This window comes from Penaeus vannamei, chromosome 6 (assembly GCF_042767895.1).
Source record: "Penaeus vannamei isolate JL-2024 chromosome 6, ASM4276789v1, whole genome shotgun sequence".
Taxonomy (NCBI): Eukaryota; Metazoa; Arthropoda; class Malacostraca; order Decapoda; family Penaeidae; genus Penaeus; species Penaeus vannamei.
Window position 1 is genome coordinate 39,736,410 of NC_091554.1, and position 7,500 is coordinate 39,743,909.

General features: G+C 37.4%; 1 protein-coding gene across 1 annotated transcript in view; it reads left to right on the plus strand.

The window, feature by feature from the left end:
• Positions 1–939: 939 nt before the first annotated feature.
• LOC113803784 (uncharacterized) overlaps positions 940–7,500 on the plus strand; it is a 39,311-nt gene continuing 32,750 nt past the window's right edge. The window contains exon 1 of the mRNA XM_070122987.1: positions 940–1,141. The gene's annotated coding sequence lies outside the window, so the exon portion shown is untranslated. The remainder of the gene's footprint in view (positions 1,142–7,500) is intronic.

Consider the following 7,500-nt stretch of genomic DNA (forward strand, 5'->3'; position numbering starts at 1 on the left):
CTCTCTCGTTCTCCTCCCTCCTTCTCCTCCCTCCCTCCCGCTTCCTCTGTGGCCAACCGCACCTTCGCATATTTCTCGGCCAGCGATGAGCGGCGTCTTGCGAGGGACAGGATGGGCGTCGTCTTGTACCTAGCGATTAGCGAATTAACGATACTGAAGAGAGCATTCAGCGCTAATCGCTCACTTTGGCCTCTTTCCTCTGCTCCTTGGTTTTCCCTTTTTAGTTTCTTTTTGGGGTTTATTTCGATTTTTTTTTTATCTTGTTTTGCTTCTATGTAGTTTTTTTTATTGTTCGTTTCCTAATGTTTTCTTTTAATTCTCTGTCTGTTTGTCTGCCTGTCTGTCTGTCTATCTCTCTCTCTCTGACCCTCTCTCCCCTCCCTCTCTCTCTTTTTCTCTTCCTCCCTATTCCTCTTTCTCTCCTTCTCTCTGACTCTCTCTCTCCTCCCTACCTCCCTCCATCCCCCCTCTCTCTCTCCTTTTTTTTCGCAATGTTATGAAACCTTGGAGTAAAAATGCATCAGTTGAAAGGTCCTTGTCCGCTTATTTCTAAACGTAAATATTATGGAACTTTCGATCGCTCTCCTGCCCAAACACCATACTTCTCTCCGATTCCCTTCAAACTTCGGGCTACAATCGCCGTGTCGTCTACCTGTCTGCGTGCATTACCCCCCCCCCCCCATCGTCCGCCACGAGTCCCTGTCCCGTAGAGATGCGAAGGCGCACGTAGTTTCCAGGTAAGAGCGCCTGGACTAAGGACTATCGATCCCGAGTTAGCATCCAGGACAGCACTACCAGGGAGAGCTAATCCGAGGGCAATCATTCTCCGAACGAAACCCGAGTCTTTCGTCAATAGCCGAACGGGGACGGTTGCCTCATCCGGGGACGCATAGAAAACGGAGGCGTGCGTAGAAGTGCGAGGGGGGACTCGCGCAGGCTTGATAGGGGATTTTCCTCCTCCCTCTCTCTCTCCCCCCCGCCCTCCTTCCTTTAGTTGCTGCATGTTCCCGCAGTTGGACGGAGAGGTGCCTTACCCCCACAGCGTGTTCCTGCGCGGAGCTTGGACAGAATTTTCCCACGCTACAGGCGGTTTCTCTCCCTTCCGGTGTCCGCTGTCAGGAGCCTTGACATAGGAATAACAGTAAGTCCGATCTTCTTTGTTGTTTAGCGTGGTGTAGTTGTTATGAATGGAGCCGAAAATCGGGTGAAAAGGAGTGAAATAAGAGCAACGTAAGTGCTTTCGCGAGTGACTCTGTGAATGGATTCGCGCCTAACGATTGCCAGAGCGACTATGGCCTCTGTGTCGAAAGCCATAGATATTTTACAAGGTAATGGCCTATAGATCGTCCCTCGTTATTGATCAGAATCAACCGCCTTTTCTCCGGCCGCCAATGCCACGCGACCAGCTGACTGTCAGTCACGAAACAGTCCACGACTCTCATGCAAGGACGACCGGAAAAAAAAAAAAAAAAAAAAAGAATACACCCAGCGCCCTGCCATCCCTAATCACCATGGCAACGGCGACACATACACCATGATATCCTGTGTGCTGTACCCAACTAACCCACTAACTAACACTGCATTCCCCCGCCGTCACCCGGGCGATCCAGACGAGGGGTATTACGACAACCCGCGGTTCCCTCTCCTCACTTCCCTCCCCTCGTCCCCCTCCCCCTCTCCCTCTCTCGCGCCGCCCACCTGCCCGCCTCACCCATCCACCCACCCGCCCCTCCTCCCCCTCCCCCCCACCCTCTCACGCCCATAAAAGCATGGGTTCCAGGAAGGAGGACTTGTGGGCGCTCGTGCAAGCTGGCCTCCAGGATGCGCCTGTTGCGTTACGAGAGAATGAGAGAGAGGGGGACTTGGCTCGCACAAGCACACGCTGGTTATGATTCTCTCTCTTTCTCTCTCTCTTTTTCATTTCTCTCTCTCTTTCCCTCTCTCTCTCTCTCTCTCTCTCTCTCTCTCTCTCTCTCTCTCTCTCTCTCTCTCTCTCTCTCTCTCTCTCTCTCTCTCTCTCTCCTCCCTCCCCCCCTCTCTCTCTCTCTCTCTCTCTCTCTCTCTCTCTCTCTCTCTCTCTCTCTCTCTCTCTCTCTCTCTCTCTCTCTCTCTCTCTCTCTCGCTCTCTTTCTGTGTTGCCTGATTCTCTTGTCTTGAGTAAACCTTGTGTACTCTTATGGCAATTTTACTATCCACCTCTGTTATTACTAAGATTGTTACTACTATTACTACAGCGATTATTACTCTTATTCTTATTCTCATTCTTATTCTTATTCTTATTCTCATTCTTATTCTTATGATCATGATTGTTATTGTTGTTGTTATTTTTTCTATTATTATAACTATTGTTGTTATTACTAATGTTATTATATTGTTATTATTAATACCATTATCATTATCATTATTGTTATTGTTATTATCATTATTATTATTATTTTACTACTATCATTATTATCATTATTATCGTTATCATTATTATATTGTTATCACTATTATTATCATCATCATCATAATAATAATAACAATAATGATAATAATAATGATAATGATAATGATAATAATGATAGTAATAATAATAGTAATTATTATTATTGCTGTTGTTGCTGTTATTACCATTATCAGTATTATTATCACTATTATTATCCTTACTATTATTATTATCATCGCTATTATGATTATTATTTTTTCATTATTATTACTGTTGTTGTTGTTGTTGTTGTTGTTGTTGTTGTTATTGTTATCATTACTGTTATCAGTATCATAATTGTTATTATTATTACTATTATTTCTACTTTTACTCTTCTTATCATTTTCACTATTATCATCAATGTTATTATCATAGTTATCTGTTATTATTATTATTATAATAACCACTATCATTATCATTATTATCATCCTTATCAGTAATTATTAGTTTTACTATCATTATTTCTACTGTAATTGTGTTTTGGTATCAACATACTTTTTGTTACTACTATTATTGCTGTTATTATCATTGTTGTTAGTATTGTTGTGATAATGGTAAAAATATTTATGATAATGATGTAACATAAGCAATAATAATGATAATAATGATGATACAAAAGAGAAAAATAAATGCAATGATTATGATAATTGTGATAATGTTTGCAATGATAATAATGAAAGAAAGAAAAATAATGAAATACAAATATTTTAGTGAAAATGACGATGAAAGCATAATATGATAATGGTAGTAATGAAAAAATAAATGTGATATTGTTGGCGATAGTTATGATAATGCTATTGATAATAATGATAACTATGAAATAAAAACAACAACAAAGATACTATAGCTACAACTACAAATACTACTAGTACTTCTAGTAATAGGAATTATAATGACTATACAGTTATTAACAATAATAGAACTAAAAAACAGTAATGATAGTAATGATGAAAATAATGGTAAAAATAGTAATGATTGGTATAAGACTAACAATGATAGTGACATTGATGATAATGATAACAACGACAATAATGAAAACAATAAAAATGAAAATGATAGTGATAACAATATTAGTGATGATGATAATGATAGTAATAGTTTTGATGATAATAATAATTATAAAAGTGATGATAATAAAAAGAATAACAATGATAATAATTGTTGTAATAATTGTAATAATAATGATAATGATCAAGATAATAATAATTATAATTATAATGAAAAAATGATAATGATAATGTTAATAATAATGATAATGATGATAATAATGATAATGACTGTAATGATGATAGAGATAATGAAAATAGTAATGAGGCAAATAATGATAATGACAATATTAGTAATAATAATAATGGTAAAGATAATGATAACAGTCTCGATGATGATAATCATAACGATGAAATTAAGAATAACAATGATAATGGCAGTGATAATTATAGTAATGATAGTGACAATGGTAATGATAGAAATAATAATGATAGTACATATGCTAATCATGATGGTGATGATAGTTATGGTAGGAATCATAATGATAACAATATTGATAGTCATGATGACGTTATCATAAGAAAGACAATAATGATTAATATCATTATCATTAAAATAGTAATGATGATAATAATAGTAATGATGTGAATGAGACTATATCACTACTGCTACTACTACTAGTACTAATATTAATAATAATGATAATAATAATATAAATGATTGAAAAGAAAAGCAAAATTGAACACTATAAATATAATAATCATTCTGATAGTATAACTGATGATGATAATGACAGTCATAATGATCATAGTAATAAGAATAAAAGTACATCAATCATCAATATCATCATCATAACTATCACTATCACAAGAGTTATCATTATCATTCTTACTCTTACTCTAACATATTTTCTAGTCACGTGACTCTAGTGCAACTAAACGATTCTCGGAAACGAAGGTTTTTAATCGCCCGACCATGGACTTCCATCGAAATGAACTAGTAATTAGCCAATTAAGTGATACACCAATTAGATTCATTAACCACTGTAACCTTTCGTATTAATTGGGTGCTTTAAACGTGTCCGCCACACTTTCTCGATCCTTGTCTATCGTTATTCTTCTCCGTTGTGTTTTTATATATTTTTGATTATTTTGTTTTTGTTCTTGTTTTCTGTCCTCTCTTATCTATTTTCTGAATCTCTCTGATCGATTTTCTCCGTTTTTGTTTCTTTTCTTCTTCTGCTGTCTTTCTGTTTTTTTCTTTTCTTTTTTTCCCTTTGCCTCTTTTATAATGCATTATCTGATTCTTCCTTATTCTCGTTTCGCACTCCATTTCTTCTTCATCTTTAATTCCTTCACACTACTACTTATTATGAATACGTTTCCGCTCTTTCCCTCCTCATTCTCTCTCTCTCTCTCTGCCGCTGTCTCTCTCTTTCTCACCCTCCCTCCCTCCCTCTCTCTCTCTCTCTCTCTCTATCACTTTCTCTCTCTCTCTCTCTTCCTCCCTCCCTCCATCCATCCCTCCATCCATCCCTCTCTCTCTCTCTTTTTCTCTCCCTCCCTCCGCTCTTACTCCCTCCCTCCCATCCCTCTCCTCCCACCCACCCTCCTCCCCCTTTTTTCATCACAGGTATTCATTTGCATTTACACAGTAGCGAGCGACGGATGGCCCCTACTCCTCTCCTCCCAGCCCGCAGCGATGGGTCAAACGTACTCATTGTGAGGGAAAAGAACAGTGTTTTCGCGGCCCACCTTCGGAATGGAAATGGTTCGGCTGCGCGGGGTTTCTATGAACGGGCCAGGTAGTCGCGGACGTCGCTTTTACCTGGATTCGGAGCGAGAAAAAACGGCAACGGGGTGTCTCGGTTTCTGGCGCTTTTGGACGCTCGTTTGTGTATGCTTTGGGATGTATGTTTTTGTGTATATTCAGTGGGAGATAACGAAGCGTATATCGTATGATTTCAGGTGAGATATGAAGTGATGGTATACTGTTTGGGAGATAGATGAGAACATCCCCAACATTTGGGTTAATGTACACACACACACACACACACACACACACACACACACACACACACACACACACACACACACACACACACACACACACACACACACACACACACACACACACACACACACACACACACACAAGCCCATGCGCACACAGACACACACACACACATACACATATTCACACATACACACATACATACACACATTCACACCCACACATATACACCCACACTTACACACACACACACACACACACACACACACACACACATACACACACACACACACACACACACACACACACCCATATATATATATACATATATGTATATATATATATATTTATATATATATATATATATATATATATATATATATATATATATATATATATATACACACACATACATACATACATATATATATATATATATATATATATATATATATATATACATATATATATATATATGTATATATATATATATATATATATAATTATGTATGTATGTATATATGAATGTATGCATGAATGTATGCATGCATGTATGTATGTATGTATGCATGTATGTATGTATGTATGTATGTATGTAAATCTGTATTTATGGAGGTATGCATGTATGTACGTATGCATGTATCCTCAAATTGATATAAACAAACATACAAAAAGTTCCGTTTGGCAGTGCGTGTTTACTACCATGCCACGTATCTTATTTTGGAACAAACTTCGTGCGTGCAGCCGAGTTATTTTTACAATATAAACAGTTCATTGATTTCCCCCAAAATACATTTTTTTTCTGTGTGTGCGTGTTTATGCGTCTGAGGTGGGGGTCTGGAGGATGGGAGGGAGGGGGGGGGTATGTGTTTGTCCCTGTTCTTTGTTTGTTTATTTATAGATACAGAGAGAGAGAGAGAGAAAAGAGAGTGAGGAGGGGAAGATAGGTAGATCGAGAGATCGATCGATCGAGAGAGAGAGAGAGAGAGAGAGAAAATATGAGAGGGGGAGAGAAATATATATATATATATATAGATATATATATATTTATATATATATATATATATATATATATAGATATATATATATAAATATATATAAATATCTTATATATATATATATATATATATATATATATATATATATATATATATATATAGAGAGAGAGAGAGAGAGAGAGAGAGAGAGAGAGAGAGAGAGAGAGAGAGAGAGAGAGAGAGAGAGAGAGAGAAAGAGAAAGGAAATCGGAAAAAAGGAAAACAGTGAGAAAAAAAGAAAGAAATGATAAGAAAGAAGATAAAGATATAATACTCAAAAAAGGAAAGAACAAACAAAAAGAAAGAAACAGACAAAAAAAAAAAAAATGCGTTAGAATTTGTTATCTTTCTCCTTTCTTGCCATGACCTTTTGACCTTTTTATCCGGTGCAGTGCCATAATGCAGTGCAGCTTATCTATCGATTTTCCTCCTGTTCCCCCTTTCTCTTCCGTGTGTCTAATCCCGTATTTATCCTTTGATTAATATCCTCCTCACTTTATTCTGTTCTTTATCATTAATATTTGGATAACGGGTTGAGGGTTAATGACTGCTTTTGCAACTGAATGTTTCCCGATCAATATTGCTAGGGGCTTATCCCTCCTCTACCCCCCCCTCCCCCCCATCTGACACTTCTCCTGTGACCTCTTGATGTAGACATGGACACAGACACGGTCGGGACATTGTTGTGAACATGGCAAGAACACGTGTTTGAGTGTAAATGTTCACAGATACGTACGCACACATGTACAGTCACATACGCACATATACACGCATACACATACATACATACACATATATACACATACACACACACACACAAAACCCCCCAGACACAAACACAAGCAAAGATACCCATACATCCACTCTCACGCAGAGACACACAGAAAACCATAAAAAACTAACAAAAACAAACAAACAAAGACACACACACAGACAAACGCAGACACAAACAAAAATACACACACAGACAAACGCAGACACAAACGAACAAACAAA